The sequence below is a fragment of the Bufo gargarizans genome, chromosome 4 (assembly GCF_014858855.1).
Source record: "Bufo gargarizans isolate SCDJY-AF-19 chromosome 4, ASM1485885v1, whole genome shotgun sequence".
Classification (NCBI taxonomy): domain Eukaryota; kingdom Metazoa; phylum Chordata; class Amphibia; order Anura; family Bufonidae; genus Bufo; species Bufo gargarizans.
In genome coordinates, this window is record NC_058083.1 from 226,420,844 (window position 1) to 226,439,804 (window position 18,961).

Below are 18,961 nucleotides of genomic sequence, written 5' to 3' on the forward strand. Positions count from 1 at the left end.
TCTTTCCTTGGGGGACACAGAAGACCTTGGGTATAGCTCATCTCCATAGGAGGCGTGACACTAAGTGAAAACTGTTAAGCCCCTCCTCCACAGCTATACCCTCAGCCTGGAGAGAGAGACTGCCAGTTGCGTGTCCAAGCAGTGAGAAAAGGCAAAGTCCAACAAGGAACCAACAAGCCAACTACCCAACGGGTAACAAAAACTTGGAAACAGTACAGAGAAAAACAATGAATGGGTGGGTGCTGTGTCCCCCAAGGAAAGAGCGAGAAAGAGATTTTACTGGTAAGTTATACAAAAATCTCGTTTTCTCGCCCAGTTTCCTTGGGGGACACAGAAGACCTTGGGACGTTCAAAAGCAGTCCAAAAGGGGGAGGGACCACAGCACCAAGGTGAAGCACCCGAAAGGCATCAATGAACCGCCGCCCGCAAACCCAGGCGGGGCAGGCAGCATCTGCCAAAGTCAGAGTATGCACCCTGTAGAACTTGTCAAGGCGTGCAAGGTAGACCTGTGGCCGCCTTGCCCAAATGCATGGCCGAAGCCCAATGCCTCCGGCCCAGGAGGCACCGACCGCTCTGGTGAAATGAACGGTGACACCAAGACAGAACCCTGCCCTAGGTGCGGGAACCTCAGCAATAGCCAATCTGAGCAAGCGGAGGACAACCACCCTGGAGTCCGTCAACCCTATGCACAGACCTCCTGGAAACCCAAGAGGCCGAACATCTACAAGAGTCGGAGATCTCCAAGGAAAAAAACGGCAAGGCCCAAACAACGTCCAAATAGGTGAGGTGTTGAAGCGAAAGGCAAACACCACCTTCAGAAGGAAGGAAGGAAGGAACGAACGAAGAAAAACGGGATGTAGAACAGCCCTGTCCTGGAAAAGACAGAAGGCTCGTAACAAAAGAAGGGCCATTCCGGCACCCGTCAGAGAAACGACTGATACAGAACACAACCGTACCGGACAGAGGGGTTAGAGAGAACCTCTGTAACGGCCCCAAGGACAAGATTGGAGCGCCGAGAGCTCAGTATATAGTCCCAGGGCGGTACCGAAGGACAGTACAGAGGAACCAAAGAGCCACTCCGAGGAAGGAGGTCTTGGCAGGCCCAGAGGGCCGGGAACGCTGGAAGAGGAAGAACAGCGCCGACACTAGACACCCCAAGTAAACGACAGAACCATGGGGAGAGAAATTCAGAGTGGGGAATGCACAGCTCCCCACAGAACCCCATACAAAAAAACCCCAAGCCTTACGACAGATCCTGGACGAAACACAGCCAGGAGTGGACAGTAGCGAACCCGCTGGAGTCGCCTGGCAAGCGGGCGAAAACCCAATGTGATCAGGCGCAGACCAGTAACACGGGCAGAAGGGTCGACAAAACTAGCCCCGTCGGCCCTCGAACAACGTTGTCCCGTATCCACCCGAGTGGGGGAGCAGAGGACAGATGGAAAAAACCCAAAGGATCCGCCAGATACCAGGAGAAGACAGGCAAAAGTCCATGCTGATGTAACCACGTTGTACAGCCCCGGTGTGGGAGATCAAAGGACAATCCGGATCGAAAAAGGTAGTCCCCCCCAAGTTATCAAGAAGGCAAGTCTACAGCAGGACCATGCAATCTGCACTCAGCGGGAGGACAGCACGCGGTAGACTCAGTAAATAGGCACACAGCTAATACAGCCAGTGTGAACCAGGGAGACAGCACGAGGCCAAAAGGAACACCGGAACCATCCACATGAACAACCATGCTCTCCCCAGAGGGGAGGACAGTGAAAGAACAGCCTCTGAAGTCCGGCGGGAAGCCACATCGGAGTGATCCGTACCGAGCGGGAGCCAAACAAAGCCGGCGAGATAAGGCAGCGGAGACAGAGGCCGGCATAACACCCTCCAACCGAAAGGAGGAGGGGAGGGCAACAGGGAAGCCATAGGCCAGCTGAAAAGCAGAACCCGCTACACTGAGAGACGCCCGGTCCACCGCCTCGCAGAAGGCGAATACCTTGGCGAACCCAAGGCGGAGGTCCTCCGGACCTGGGTAATCGAGCACCCAAGAGAAGTTGGGTGACCTTCCAGAGAATAGCAGCCCGAACCTGGCAGCAGATCAGACAGAAGCGCAGAGGCGCCAAGACGAAGGACTCATACCACACTGCATCCGAAGAGGAGGAAATTGCAGCAGGCAAGGGAATCGCAGTCCTGTACGAGCCAACGAAGCATTCGAGAGGCGCTGCAGACAACAGCACTCTCGAGCATGTGACCACTAGCGCAGGGGAACAATGCCGCGGGAGAACGAATGGGTACGCATCTAGGGACCACGAACACACCCCGGGCGGAAGGGCCACGAAAGGAATGAGTACCACCCAGCCAGGTGCAGTAGCGAACAAGTAGAGCCCGTCTACTGATAAAAAAGGTAGGTACCTTGAATACATTGGGCATTCATCTGCTGTTTGTTGGACACCACCTCAGGCCCACACAGTTGGACCGAATGAGCTCCTTAGAGAATAGTGCAAGGCTTGCTGGAAGCACCATATCCCAAGAGAAAAAAGTACATCTCAGGATAAAGGGGGGCATACGGACGAGCAGCCCCGTAAGCAGTGAGAAGGCCAACCCACCAATGGGAGGAGAAGGCATACACGGCCCAAACAACGGATAGAGCGCACAAGAAAGTCCGCCCACTGCAAAAATAGTCACTCAGCGAAGAATCAGCCAGAGTCCAACCGTAGCAATGGAAGTGCAAAGTGCAACCCGAAAGGTAGTCATGCACAAGACTAGCACGGCATGCGATGGAACGCAAACAGTCCGCCCAGAAAAGGGGGAAAATGTACCTGGCAACCACTGCAGAGGCCTGCCCAAAAAAAGGGGGGGATGCCAAGGCCAGAACCTACTCCGGAAAGGTAGGACATACCATACTCCGCCCAGAAGGGGGCCATGCCCATGGCCGCACATATCCAGCAGAACGCAGGAAGGTCCACTTTAGTGAAAGGGGGCATGCACAGGTTATTCTATCATTAAGTGATTGTGCAAAAAAATCCACCCAACACCGAATGTCGTGAGAGTGCACCACTCCTCCAATGACGGGGGACGTGTACCAGTCCAGCACAGCATAAACAAGGACAGCCGTGGATCGTGTGAGCGTGCAAAATGCCGCCCATGGAATAATGGGGGGTTAAGCACAAGACCAGCACCGTATCCAATGGAAGTGCCAGCATTCCACCCAAGTTAGAGGGCAGGCTCCTGACCGGCAACGCATCCAGTGAGTGCAGTATTCCGCCCAGAAAAGGGGGTCATGCACATGGCCAGCCACGCATCCAGTGAGAGCGCCGCCATGGATGAGAGTGCACGTATGTCGCCTGAGGAAAGGAGACATGTCCATGGCCGGCAGCGAATCCAGTGAGAGTGCGGCACACCACCTACGGAAGGGGGGGTGGTCATGCAGATGGCCTGCAACGGATCCAGTGAGAGTGCAGTGTACCTATGAAAGGGGTTCACGCACACGGCCGGCACCGTATCCGGTGAAAGTGCAGTATTCCGCCTATGGAAGGTTTCATGCACATGGCCGGCAGCGAATCCAGTGTTCCGCCCATGGAAGGGGAACGTGCACAAGGCCGGCACCGTAACCGGGGAAAGTGCAGTACACCTCCTTATCCGGGGAGAGTGCAGTAGACCTCTCATGGAAGGGGTTCATGCACATGGCCAGCACCGTATCCGGTAAGAGTGCAATATTCCACTTATGGAAGGGTTCATGCACAAAGCCGGCAGCGAATCCAGTGAGTGCAGCGTCCCGCCTGTGGAAGGGGGTCGTGCATATGGCCAACACAGCATCCGGCGAGAGTGCAGCAGTCCGCCTAGAAAAAGGGGGATCATGCATGAGGCCAGGCCGCAGCCAGGGAGAGTGCAGTATTCCGCCTAGGAAGGAGGGTCATGCACCTGCAGCCACCAGAACTGGAGTGGGTGACGAAGTCTGGTCAGAAAAAAATCTGCATGCACTTGGCCAGCGCCGAATCCCGGGCGAGGGCAAGAAAAAACCGCCTGGGAGGCGCCGCGGCCGGGGAACACGACACACCGCCTAAGAGAGGGGGGCATGCATACAGACAGCAGTACTGAATGATGAGGCTCCCGCATCCTGCGCAGCCCACAAGTCCAGTTATTTAACCCCTTAGGGACACAGCCTTTTTACACCTTAGGACCAGGCCATTTTTTGAAAATCTGACCAGTGTCACTTTAAGTGATGATAACTTTAAAACGCTTTGACTTATCCAGGCCATTCTGAGATTGTTTTTTCGTCACATATTGTACTTCATGACACTGGTAAAATAAAGTTAAAAAAAATATTTTTTTTTGCATAAAAAAATGTCAAATTTACCAAAAATTGGGAAAAATTAGCAAATTTCAAAGTTTCAGTTTCTCTACTTCTGTAATACATAGTAATACCCTTAAAAATTGTGATGACTTTACATTCCCCATATGTCTACTTCATGTTTGAATTATTTTGGGAATGATATTTTATTTTTTGGGGATGTTACAAGGCTTAGAAGTTTAGAAGCAAATCTTGAAATTTTTCAGAAATTTACAAAAACCCAATTTTTAGGGAATACTACAGCTCTGAAGTCACTTTGCGAGGCTTACATAATAGAAACCACCCAAAAATTACCCCATTCTATAAACTACACCCCTCAAGGTATTCAAAACTGATTTTACAAACTTTGTTAACCCTTTAGGTGTTGCACAAGAGTCATTGGCAAATGGGGATGAAATTTGAGAATTTCATTTTATTGCCTAATTTTCCATTTTAACCAATTTTTTCCACTAACAAAGCAAGGGTTAACAGCCAAACAAGACTGTATCTTTATTGCCCTGACTCTGCCGTTTACAGAAACACCCCATATGTGGCCGTAAACTACTGTACGGCCACACAGCGGGGCGTAGAGTGAAAGGTGCGCCGTTTGGTTTTTGGAAGGCATGTTTTGCTGGACTGGTTTTTTGACACCATGTCCCATTTGAAGCCCGCTGATGCACCCCTAGAGTAGAAACTCCATAAAAGTGACCCCATCTAAGAAACTACACCCCTTAAGGTATTCAAAACTGATTTTACAAACTTTGTTAACCCTTTAGGTGTTGCACAAGAGTTATTGGCAAATGGGGATGAAATTTGAGAATTTCATTTTTTTGCCTAATTTTCCATTTTAACCCATTTTTTCCACTAACAAAGCAAGGGTTAACAGCCAAACAAGACTGTATCTTTATGGCCCTGACTCTGCCGTTTACAGAAACACGCCATATGTGGCCGTAAACTACTGTACGGCCACACAGCGGGGCGTAGAGTGAAAGGTGCGCCGTTTGGTTTTTGGAAGGCATGTTTTGCTGGACAGTTTTTTTGAAACCATGTCCCATTTGAAGCCCCCTGATGCACCCCTAGAGTAGAAACTCCATAAAAGTGACCCCATCTAAGAAACTACACCCCTCAAGGTATTCAAAACTGATTTTACAAACTTTGTTAACCCTTTAGGTGTTGCACAAGATTTAATGGAAAATAGAGATACAATTTCAAAATTTCACTTTTTTTGGCAGATTTTCCATTTTAATATTTTTTCTCCAGTTACAAAGCAAGGGTTAACAGCCAAACAAAACTCATTATTCATGGCCCTGATTCTGTAGTTTACAGAAACACCCAATATGTGGCCGTAAACTGCTGTACGGGCACACGGCAGGGCGTAGAGGGAAAGGTGCGCCGTATGGTTTTTGGAAGCCAGATTTTGCTGGACAGTTTTTTTTACACCATGTCCCATTTGAAGCCCCCCTGATGCACCCCTAGAGTAGAAACTCCAAAAAAGTGACCCCATCTAAGAAACTACACCCCTCAAGGTATTCAAAACTGATTTCACAAACTTTGTCAACCCTTTAGGTGTTGCACAAGATTTAATGGAAAATAGAGATACAATTTCAAAATTTCACTTTTTTGGCAGATTTTCCATTTTAATATTTTTTTTCCAGTTACAAAGCAAGGGTTAACAGCCAAACAAAACTCATTATTCATGGCCCTGATTCTGTAGTTTACAGAAACACCCAATATGTGGCCGTAAACTGCTGTACGGGCACACGGCAGGGCGTAGAGGGAAAGGTGCGCCGTATGGTTTTTGGAAGCCAGATTTTGCTGGACAGTTTTTTTTACACCATGTCCCATTTGAAGCCCCCCTGATGCACCCCTAGAGTAGAAACTCCAAAAAAGTGACCCCATCTAAGAAACTACACCCCTCAAGGTATTCAAAACTGATTTCACAAACTTTGTCAACCCTTTAGGTGTTGCACAAGATTTAATGGAAAATAGAGATACAATTTCAAAATTTCACTTTTTTGGCAGATTTTCCATTTTAATATTTTTTTTCCAGTTACAAAGCAAGGGTTAACAGCCAAACAAAACTCATTATTTATGGCCCTGATTCTGTAGTTTACAGAAACACCCCATATGTGGTCGTAAACCGCTGTACGGGCACACGGCAGGGCGCAGAAGGAAAGGAATGCCATACGGTTTTTGGAAGGCAGATTTTGCTGGACTGGTTTTTTTGACACCATGTCCCATTTGAAGCCCCCTGATGCACCCCTAGAGTAGAAACTCCAAAAAAGTGACCCCATTTTAGAAACTACGGGATAGGGTGGCAGTTTTGTTGGTACAAGTTTAGGGTACATATGATTTTTGGTTGCTCTATATTACACTTTTTGTGCGGCAAGGTAACAAGAAATTGCTTTTTTGGCACCGTTTTTTTTTTTTGTTATTTACACCATTCATCTGACAGGTTAGATCATGACGTAATTTTAAAGAGCAGGTTGTCACGGACGCGGTGATACCCAATATGTATACAATTTTTTTTATTTATGTACGTTTTACACAATAATTTCATTTTTAAAACAAAAAAAATGTTTTAGTGTCTCCATAGTCTAAGAGCCATAGTTTTTTAAATTTTTGGGCGATTATCTTAAGTAGGGTCTCATTTTTTGTGGGATGAGATGACGGTTTGATTGGCACTATTTTGGGGTGCACATGACTTTTTGATTGCTTGCTATTACACTTTTTGTGACGGAAGATGACAAAAAATGGCTTTTTTTACACCGTTTTTATTTTAATTTTTTTACGGTGGTCATCTGAGGGGTTAGTTCATGTGATATTTTTATAGAGCCGTTCAATACGGACGCGGCGATACCTAATATGTATACTTTTTTTTTTATGTAAGTTTTACACAATGATTTCATTTTTGAAACAAAATAAATCATGTTTTAGTGTTTCCATAGTCTAAGAGCCATAACTTTTTCAGTTTTTGGGCGATTATCTTGGGTAGGGTATGATTTTTGCGGGATGAGATAACGGTTTGATTGTTACAATTTTGGCGTAGATGCGACTTTTTTGATCACTTTTATTACCTTTTTTTGGGAAGTAAGGTGGGCAAAATTCCAATTTCATCATAGTTTTTAATTTTTTATTTTTATGGCGTTCACCGTTCGGGTAAAGTAACATGACCGTTTTATAGATCAGGTCGTTACGGACGCGGCGATACCAAACATGTGTAGGGAATTATATTTTTTTCATTTTTAATCAGTGATAAATGTGTTTTTTGATTTTTACTTTATTTTTCACTTTTTTCACTTTTTTTTTGACCCAGACCCACTTGGTTCTTGAAGATCCAGTGGGTCTGATGTCTGTAAAATACAGTACAGAACCTATATAGGTATCTGTAACTGTATTTTACTTACACTGAACAGATCTATGCTTTCAGCACAGATCTGTTCAGCACCATGGACAGCAGGACGCCTGAGAGGCGTCCTGTTGCCATGGGAACCTTCCCCGTCTGCTCAGTAGTGGCCAGAACTTCGCAGACGGGGAAGGGTAAGGACGGGGCTTGGGGGGGCTGCCTGGGAGCTCTCTCCCTCTCCCATCGGGGGGCTGCAAAGGCACAGCAGCCCCCCGATCGGAGAGGGAGGGAGCTCCCTCTTACTGTTAACCTTTTCCATACAGCGGTCCGTACGGACCGCTGTATGGAAAGGGTTAAACGGCTGACATCGCATCACCGATGTCAGCCGTTTATACCAGGGTGCCAGCAATGTGCTGGCACCCTGGTATAACCCACTAGACGCCAACGATTACGCAATGGGAGGCGGGCGGGGGATCGCGATCCCGCCTACCGCACCGCCCGCCTCCCGCACCGCCCGCAACCCTCCCCCTGCACCTCCCACCGGGCAAAAATCACTAAGGGGTGCAGGGGGGAGGGATACATTTATATTTTACAAATGCAAAAGTTTCTGATCCCCGCGGTCAGGGACCGCGGGGATCAGAAACTGCAGAAATCGCAGCAAACCGCAGGTCTGAATTGACCTGCGGTTTGCCGCGATCGCCGACATGGGGGGGTCACGGGACCCCCCCGCGCATTTAGCCTAGGTGCCTGCTCAATGATTTGAGCAGGCACCGGGTTCCGATCACTGCCAGCCGCACGGCAGTGATCGAAAATGCACAGGGCGTACATGTACGCCCTGTGTCCTTAAGTACCAGGGCACAAGGGCGTACCTGTACGCCCTGTGTCCTTAAGGGGTTAAAACAAAATAATAGTATTTTTTTTTTTTTTTTTTTTATTATTATTATTATTTCTATTATCATTATTATTTATTTATTAATATTACAGCCTCCCTGAGGCAGAAAGGGGGCCACCATACAGGGGCACAGGTCGTACAGGCCCTCAGGAGCCGGCCAGTACCCCAAGGGTTAACCGGCATCTGGCCTGGGGGCGGCGCAGCGAACCCCTGGGGGTGGGGGAACCTCCAGGCGGGAAGAATCCGCGCCTGGAGAGTTCCCGCCCCCCCCCCCCAGAGGCCAGAATGTTGCGGCCTAGCAGGCCGTGAAGCCGGGGCCTAAATTTTTGCGTCGCCCGGCTGACCGGGGCCGCAAGTATTTAAAGTATCGGCCGGGCCTAAGCCGGCCGCGGGAGCACCCGTACCGGTCGCGGGTGCCCAACCCGAGCGCCGGAAGTGCGCAGCAGGCCGCTAAACAAACTATGCAGCGCCCCGGCCGGCCGCGCCGCCATGGATGAGAGAATGCACCGACGGCCGGCCGGGACCCGTTGGAACACAGCGCTATCCAATGCCGGCTGCGGGAGCCCACCCGGCAGCCGGGAGAATCAGGGACCCGAGAGGAGCGTGAGGTGCGGCCCAGTAGGGTGCGATGTCTGGGCCCAAAGTTGCGGCGTCCGGCCAACCGGACGGATGGTCGGCCGGCCCAGTTATAGCATAGTGCGCACATGCAATGCAGACCGCGGGTGCTCACCCCGCGGCCCGGAAAAGTCAGGGGCCCGAGGAAAGAGCACCGGATGGTGCGGGCCAGCAGGCCGCGAAGCCTGGACTAAATTGTGGCTGCGCCCAGGATTACCCATGCCGTCAGGAGCGGCAGCAGGTCCTGAGCAGCGCACCGGTAAGCGCCCCCTCTTCGGTATGATCTATGGCGGGAGAGAGAGGGAGCAGATTGCCGCCTTGCGGCACCCCAGGGACCACCCTAGGTCCAGCAGGGCCACCCTATAGCCACTCTGCTATAAGAGACAAACATATTAAAACTGTCTTAGGTAAAGCAATGGGTAATGCCTAAACCTTGCACCTCTCCGCTCTCGGATAGGCTACCAGTATGGGGGGTCAGTCACGCAGGAGACCGGGGAGGGAGGGGACGTAGGGCTAGAGAAGCCACTCTCTCACCACAGATGTCTTCGCCCTCGGTCCGTTCCAGCAGGGTCGCCCCTTCAGCTACTGGCACCGTAGTGGCAGGACGCTGGAAGAGGGGCTTGGCGTGCGGGCGACCCTTGCGCTGGCGGGATGCAGGGGAGCTGGGCTGCCCTGGTCCACCTTGCCTTCTGTGGGGGAGGCAGCAGTGCGGATGACCGGCACTGGCGCAGCTCAACCCCGGGAGAAACAGAGAGGTCTAGTGCGTCTCTGTTGTCCCGTATTCTGGAACAAAAAGAAAAGAAAAAGTAAAAATCAAAAATTTTAAAAACAACAAAGGAGAAAAGAGCCCTGCAGAGCAGGGAGTGTCTTGCCTCCTTGGACACTAAGCAAAAAACTGGCAGTCTCTCTCTCCAGGCTGAGGGTATAGCTGTGGAGGAGGGGCTTAACAGTTTTCACTTAGTGTCACGCCTCCTATGGAGATGAGCTATACCCAAGGTCTTCTGTGTCCCCCAAGGAAACTGGGCGAGAAAACCGTGTATTGACATAGAAATGAGTAATCTGGAGTTGGCAGCAGATGTTCCATACATTTATTACTGTGCCAAGTAGCGCCTGACCGAGGTGACAGGTTCTCTGTAATGACTCATCACTGATGGCTCCTGAAACAGGTTTACACGTTGGACACCAACCAAAAACTGAAATAATTCACAGCAACCTCTTCTTCGACTCTTCTACGATCTTCCAGACAATATAGGTCATTTTGATGACTGTATGCTTATATTCCCTCCCTCTATCCATAACCACTGGAAGCTTCAATAGAATAGAAGCAGGAGGAGGACTCCTAGAAATAGAGGAGTCAGGGCCTCCTGTCCAGGTCTACAGTCCATTCCCTTTTCCTTTATGTTCATTGGTTTGGAAAACGAATACAAATGCCATGCAAAAGTCGAAAGCAGGGGAAGACCAGCTACCATGCCACCAGCCATGCAACTGCAAAAACCAGCCCATTTTTAGCTGTGGCAAATCCGCAGTGGACTTGCTGCGTGTGGCGGTGGCATAAATGCGCGTCAGGCAAAATGTATATTCACATGCAGCAGAATCTTTGCTAAAACTCTGTTCGGTTTTGAGTTGCCTGTATGAATGCAGCGTCAGACTGCCTTAATGTCATAGGCTGTGTTTTTATAGGGTTTTCCTATGGTCATATTGTGTGTAACATCGTTTAACAAAGTAACCATGGAGTAAATTGCGTGGACATTAAACACAAGTCACTCAGATTTGGGTCATGTTTGCAAGACATTTTACACATCAGCTATTTTGCGTGGTACAAAGCTGTATTTATGTGACCACGTGGTTTAATTACAGAGTCTACCATGGTGTAATTACAGCAGGCATGTACTGTGCAAATCATAGTAATCTCACTATACGTGCAATCTGCTGTAAGGTCTGCTGCACATAATACCACTACAAAGCCAAATATTACTAACTAAAAGCTGTATCAGTGTGTAGTATATTAGGCCTCATGCACACGACCTGCAAATCGCGGATCCGCAAAACACAGATGGCGTCCGTGCTCATTATGCAATTTGCGGAACTTCATGGACAGCCTTCAATATAAATGCCGGACATGAATAGGACGCTATATTTTTTTAGAGGGGCCACGGAACAGAGCAACGGATGCGGACAGCACACGGAGTGCTGTCCGCATCTTTTGCGGCCCCATTGAAGTGAATGGGTCCGCAGTCGGAGCCGCTAAAACAGTGGCTCGGATGCGGACCCAAACGACGGCTGTGTGCATGAGGCCTAGTCTGTCACCTACTTTACACATAGTAAACGGTCATCATTGCAGGGCATGGGAACGTGCATCAATGGGGTGAGCCCCTAAAAAAAAAATATATATTACATTGGCAGAAAACAGACAGAAAGGTATTTTCTATTATAGAGTAACTAAGGCTACTTTCACACTAGCGTTCATAGGTCCGTTCGTGAGCTCCGTTTGAAGGGGCTCACGAGCGGACCCGAACGCCTCCGTTCAGCCCTGATGCAGTCTGAATGGAGCGGATCCGCTCAGACTGCATCAGTCTGGCGGCGTTCAGCCTCCGCACGGACAGGCGGACAGCTGAACGCTGCTTGCAGCGTTCAGCTGTCCGCCTGGCCGTGCGGAGGCGAGCGGATCCGTTCAGACTTACAATGTAAGTCAATGGGAACGGATCCGCTTGAAGATGTCACCATATTGGCTCAATCTTCAAGCGGATCCGTCCCCATTGACTTTACATTGAAAGTCTGAACGGATCCGCTCAGGCATCTTGCGCACTTAGAAATTTTTCTAAGTTATTAATGCAGACGGATCCGTACTGAACGGAGCCTCCGTCTGCATTAATATGATCGGATCCGTTCAGAACGGATCCGATCAAGCGCTAGTGTGAAAGTAGCCTTAACCTTTCAAAAACCTTCTTTTAAAATGTTCTAAGCTGCCTAAAAATAATTTTTTGTAACATAATTATATTGTTTTACTAATCAAATAGGCACCCAAAGGCCTGGGTGCTATTGTGCTTTCTAATCATCATTCTCGTACAGGTCATCGCTGGACTCGCTGCTCCTGCCTGTGCTCCTCTCAACCTTGGCTAAATCCTGGCACAGCAAGTCTGTTTCCTGCCTGAACCCCCTCCGCTCAGCTCAAGGATCTAGAGCACATGGCTACAGGAGTGGCAATTAGGGAACAACGTTTTATGCAAATCGACTTGGGATGTTTTATCTGAAGTCGATTCGCTCATCCCTAGCGGCAATGTGCCATAGAGAGCCTGGAGCACACCTGTACAGGGTACTAATGTACTGTTCCGATTAGTAAAACAGCATTATTGATAATAAAGTACATTACAAAAATCATTTTAGGCATTTCAGAACATTTTAAACAGTTTTTTGAAAGGTTTACTTGCTCTTTAACTATTCCTATCACCTAAGGGGAATGATAAATGTTTGTCATCTACGCGCACCAGACTCTCTACAAAGCAAATAACAAAACGGATTTTCCCCCAAGCAGACTCGTCTGTGAAACTAGCACATGTATGCCACACAGATCATTACAGTGTGCAAACCCCCTAAACAACCGATCCAGCAGCAATCAATTCATTTCATTTTACTCTTGGTACAAAAAAAGTCATTTTGAAATGGCTACATTTTGAGCAGAGTGCGTAGTTCAGAATCCCCACCGGTCATCCAGAGAGGATACGGAGTACCTGTCAGGTCTACATACTGTAAATTCCAGTGGCTATAGTGTAATCCTTCACGTCCCCTGTACAAGAGAACTGAACACTCAGAGACTTGTTCCCCGCAGAGATTACTGCTGACACTGTTGATCACCTTCTCTTCAGGAAACCCTTCTAACAAGGAGGCACAGTGCAAAGCAGAAAGTGCCAATAAGGGAAATGTTAGGTTTTACAACACAGGATATATACAGAATATATATGCTGTAAACGCCCGATAGGTGCAGGTCTCGCCCCCACAGCTGCATACTGGTCAACGGCAAAGACAGCACGAGTGGCAGGACCACTACTCCGCTGAATGCAGGTTGGGGCACTCAAACATACTAAGCGTATACTGTATATTGAATGTTATGTTTGTAGACGGGTTTTGTAAAGTTACTCAGATATTGCTAGTTACTACACAGATCACTGTCTGGTACTTCAATACCGTTAGACCGTCATGTAGTCCACAGTGGCTGTTGTCTGTGTCAATCACTCTTTTCCATCTTTTGAGCCCTGTATATTTTTTTGTGAACATGTATCCTTGAATAACACTTAGGCTGGGTTCACACCTGAGCGTTTTACAGCGCGTTCCTACGCGCTGTAAAACGCTCAACAAGGAGAAACCAATGATTCCCTATGGGAATGGTTCACACTTGGGCGTTTTACAGCGCGTACGATCGCGCTGTAAAACGCCCGACGCTCCAAAAAGTACATGAGCGACTTTTGGGGCGTTTGTGGCCATAGGACACTGTAGTGAATCACACAAACGCGCGTCAAACGCGCGTTTACTATTACAAAAACGCGCATAAAAATGCGCGTCAAAAACGCGCGTAAGACGCGCGTTTGCGCAACGCTCAAGTGTGAACCCAGCCTTATGGTGTTTTATGTAGGAGTTTGCTGCTGGAGAGAAGGTGCGCTGTAGTTTGTGCCCTCCTCCCTGTGGGTAAGAATAGGTTCACATCACTATTCCGTTCTTCTGACCCGTCAAAATGTGTAGCATCTTGGCAATTTTAGGTTAATATGGTGTCAGGTTCCGTTCACATCACCGTTTCGTTTCCAGTCTTCTGATCCGTCGGAAGAACAGAAAGAAAAAAAAAAAAACTTATCCTTTATCTTAAGCATTCGTCATGTTCAGTTATGCACATTTTGCATCTATTTTAAACTACTTTCTCATCTGCGATTTCCCTTCCGTTTCATTGCGTTCCCATGATGCACACAAAAGCGCTGCAAGCAATGTAAGTCAATGGTGACGGTTACACTTTCTCTGACACAAAAGAAAACGGATCCGTCCCCCATTTACTTACAATGGTCTTAGAGACGGATCAGTCATGGCTATTTTAAGAGATAATACAACCGGATCCGTTCAGATACAGATGGTTGTATTATCATGACAGAAGCATTTTTGCTGATCCATGAGGGATCCAGCAAAAACACAGATGTGAAAGCAGCCTTAGCCATATTCATTTGATGAAAAAGTCCTTCACGGAGGACTTTTTCTCTAGTCTAAAATAACAAGTATGGAAAATGTGCAACTGAACATAATGGATGCTCAATATAAAGGATACGTGTTTTTATTTATTTTTTCTGTTCTTCCGACGGATCAGAAGACCAGAAACGAAATGTTGATGAGAACAGAACCTGACACTATATTAACCCAAAATTGACAAGATGCTACACATGGTCCCGACATAAAATACGTATGGCTGCAGCAGATGGCTACTGCTTCCTGTAACATGTCTGGGACTATGTGCAGTAATGTTTATTGCTGTCCAGGTAGTGACCTTATGATTTCACTGCCCCCACCAATCCTGTATATTTAATTGAGGGCCTACCCTTCATGTGAGTGCCATAAGATGGTTTCAATGAGTTCCTCACACGGGTAGTTGTATAATAAAATGTACCTAAGTCATGAACTATCTGCAACTACAGAGAATAGTCTTTTTACCAGAAACTTGTGTAATTGGGTATTAATCTCGGTTAATGTAGCCTCATGTACTGGATGACATGGTCACATATCAGTGTACTTTAGTCAGTCATCACGCCATGCTAATGATGAGCCAAGTGCACTTTTGCCCATATTCACTGAACCGCGCTCAAATTAGTAGTTGAAAAAGAGCTCCAGTCATTCAGAATTCATGCAGTCAGTGTGCCCCCCTCCCCCCCACGCTTGCTCAGTTTAGATGAGTGTTCACGTGTTCCCAAAGGGGACAGTGGAATAGGCCACTACTAGCCCCCTCTGGCGGTAACATCTTCAGTGAGGAGAAGGCCAATATGCCGGATCCTCCATCCCTGACACCCCTATACACATACAATATTCTGGCTGCCTGCAACCACTACTAGATAAAGCTTTCTGTGTATGGATTTCTCATTTCTCAAGTTCAATAACATGCAGTAAGATCCTAAGTGTCCCATAGTGGTGGCTGCAGCTAGAAAGTATTGTACAACTACTGCTATGCATGGGAATTTGAATCTCCATATTTGAAATATAACATGAAATTAGTAGTAAAGAATATTGGACCTATTCCAGATTACTGTGCAGATTGGATTTTAACATATTGAGGGACATTTGCTAAGGCCACAATTGTAACCTTCGCCAGTCTACCGAAGTGGTGAGAAAAGGAATCAAGGCTTAACGGGAGGGAACAGGGTTTCGACCAGCCCACCAGATTTACTATAACTTACCTCAGAAACTGGTTAAATTAGTGCTGAAGTCTGCGCCAGCCACTAGCGGTTTCTGGCGCTCAGACTGCTAAAGATGCGATTAATTTAGGGAGTCTTTCACCAAATATGACCATTACAGACCACTCAGATCAGGTTCTCCATTACTTTCCCCAGATTACTATGGTACCTTTCATATTGCAGTCCATCGCCGATTTGCTCCACTTTTATAACATACGGTAATTAGGTTCTGAAGGTGCCCAGAGGCAGCGTTCATGCGGCCGGTGCCCAGGCCCCTCGGTGCTTTGCTTACCAAACTCCTCCTCTTTCACCCCTCTGGCCCGCCCTTGTTTAATCTGATTACCTCCTCCTCCCCGTCTGAAATCCTGTGCCTCCGCCGGCTGGATCGGGTTGCCCAGGCTGGCACATGCGCATTGAAAGTCCCTTTTCCTCTGCCCAAAATGGGCAATGCAGTGCGCACGCGCCGGGAATGTGTGGAGCGGCGAGGACGCGGGATTTCAGACAGAGGAGGAGGTAATCAGATTAAACAAGGGCGGGCCAGAGGGGTGAAAGAGGAGGGGTTTGGTGAGCAAAGCGCAGAGGGGCCTGGGCACCAGCCGCATGAACGCCGCCCCTGGGCACTTTCAGAACCTAATTACCATATGGTATAAAAGTGTTTTTTGGAGCAAATCGTTTTATCCACTGGTTTTAGACTTTTTATACATACTGTACCCTTCATTTCTGCTTGAATTACAGCACTCAGATCGGAGGAGAAGATGGGTTAGCATTGCAGTTTGCACATGGTATGCGCGTCCAGGATAGGCATCCCACGAGTATATAGGGAAGAAGGACCGGCACTCATGTTCTTGACGATATGAACAAACTTTTATTTAAAACATACCGTATTTTTCGCCCTATAAGACGCACCTGCCCATAAGACGCACCTAGGTTTTTGAGGAGGAAAATAAGAAAAAAAATGTTTTGAACCAAAAGGTGTGCTTTTGGTGGGTTTTGAACTAATGGTGGTCTGTGGAGGACGCACTGTTGTGGAGGCATCTCTGGATGGCACATATATAGCATGATATATACATGTCATCCACAGATATCCCCCATAACAGTGTCCCTGTGTACAGTAAATAGTGACCCTAATACAAGTGTGGGTCGGCAACTGGTGTTAAAATGGCTGCAGGGCCCAGTGCAGTCACTGTACTCTAATACACCGGGCCCCGCACACACCAGTAGTCAGATGTTAACTGTAGTCAATCCATATTTAAACTACAAGGTAGTGCAATCCGCGTACCTTTGTACTCACTATTGAACGCCCATACTTGCAGGCAGGATGGCCGGTCACACACTTCCTCACGGCGCATGCTCCGCCTGCTTCATTAATAAAGTGTGCGGAGCATGCGCTATGAGGAAGTGAGTGACCAGCCAGCCTGCCTGCAAGTACGGGCGTTCAATAGTGAGTATTAAGGTACGCAGATTGCGCTACCTTGTAGTTTGAATATGGATTGCCTACAGTTAACATCTGAATACTTGTGTGTACGGGGCCCGGTGTAAGAGTACAGTGACTGCATCGGGCCCCGCCGTGAGTTGCCTCCAACCCCTCCTCCCTCCCTGCTGATACATCGCAATAAAAATGGCAGCAATCACCCCATAAGACGCACTGCCATTCTCCCCCCCCCCCCCCCCCCACTTTTTTTTTGGGGGGGGGGGGGGGGGGCGTCTTATGGGGCAAAAAATACGGTACTAGTATTCCTAGTCTGATAGTCTGAATGTGCCTTTATTTCCATCTACAGGCAACATTCTGGTGCACATGTGAGGCCTGGGCTATATCAGCCAGTTTTGGGTGGGGCTCAGAGCTCTCTCCCTCCTCCCACTGTAAGCATGGCTGCATGCTGGAGGTAACTGGGAGTTTGCTCTGAGTCAGACCTTGCGCTCCTGTAATTTGCCCACTGGCTCCTGGCATTGCCCATACGGCTAAAGGTAGGTTTAGCGTTTGAGCCCGAGCACCGCGCTAAGGTTTCTCAAGTAGCTCGGGACCTGACATGCATGTCCTCAACAGTAGGATATGTTGGCTAATCTCTCAATTTTACATCAGTATGAGGGTTTAGTAAGACCGCAGAGTGCACCTGTCTTTGTATAAGTTATTGTTATTTTGTTTGATTGTTTATCACATCCACACATTTGCTATCCTGTGTAGGATGTCTATTGTGGTACTTGCGGCCCGCTGCGGTCATCCTCCATTGTATGCATTTTTTCTGCGGATCGCCATTAGCAGTGAACCACAAGTGCAGGATCTGTATGTACCTCCATGGCAGCCTTACTTCATCTGAAGTAGTTCAAGTGCATGGTCCCTAAAGTTCATAGCCCACGTTTGCATGAAGATATTTGCACAATGAATATATTGCAAAATGAAGGTTGGGAAACATGCTATGAAAGACGGCAGTTATATAATCTGCCATTCAAAGCAATGTACTAGAAGCCTACATGTAAGGACAGGGAAGTTCCTGACTAAAACCGTAACTCACTGTATAACTGCTGTTGGGTTGGTCAGGTGATATTAAATGTAATACTGTATGTATGCATCTCTATTTTGTTGCATTTCTCCCTTAGGGCTCTTTCACACCTGCGTTCTTTTCTTCCGGCATAGAGTTCCGTCGTCGGGGCTTTATGCCGGAAGAATCCTGATCAGTTTTATCCTAATGCATTCTGAATGGAGTGAAATCCGTTCAGGATGCATCAGGATGTCTTCAGTTCCGGAACGGAACATTTTTTGGCCGGAGAAAATACCGCAGCATGCTGCGCTTTTTTAACCGGCCAAAAAGGCCGGATCCGGAATTAATGCCCATTGATAGGCATTGATCCGGATCCGGCCTTAAGCTAAACGTCGTTTCGGCGCATTGCCGGATCCGAAGTTTAGCTTTTTCTCAATGGTTACCATGGCTGCCGGGACGCTAAAGTCCTGGCAGCCATGGTAAAGTGTAGCGGGGAGCGGTATACTTACCATCCGTGCGGCTCCCGGGGCGCTCCAGAGTGACGTCAGGGCGCCCCAAACACATGGATCACGTGATCGCATGGCACGTCATCTATGCGCACGGGGCGCTCTGACGTCATTCTGGAGCGCCCCGGGAGCCGAGCGGACTGTAAGTATACCGCTCCCCCGCTCCTACTATGGCAACCAGGACTTTAATAGCGTCCTGGGTGCCATAGTAACACTGAAAGCATTTTGAAGACGGAGCCGTCTTTAAATGCTTTCAGTACACTTGCGTTTTTCCGGATCCGGCGTGCAATTCCGGCAAGTGGAGTACACGCCGGATCCGGACAACGCAAGTGTGAAAGAGGCCTTAGGCTGAAGACTTGCCTGAATGCCGGATCCGGCATTCAAAATA

General features: G+C 48.2%; 1 protein-coding gene across 2 annotated transcripts in view; it reads right to left on the reverse strand.

The window, feature by feature from the left end:
* The window catches only part of ELOVL5 (ELOVL fatty acid elongase 5), a 54,008-nt gene that overhangs the window by 20,646 nt on the left and 14,401 nt on the right, over nt 1-18,961 (reverse strand). The gene's annotated exons all lie outside the window — the stretch shown is intronic.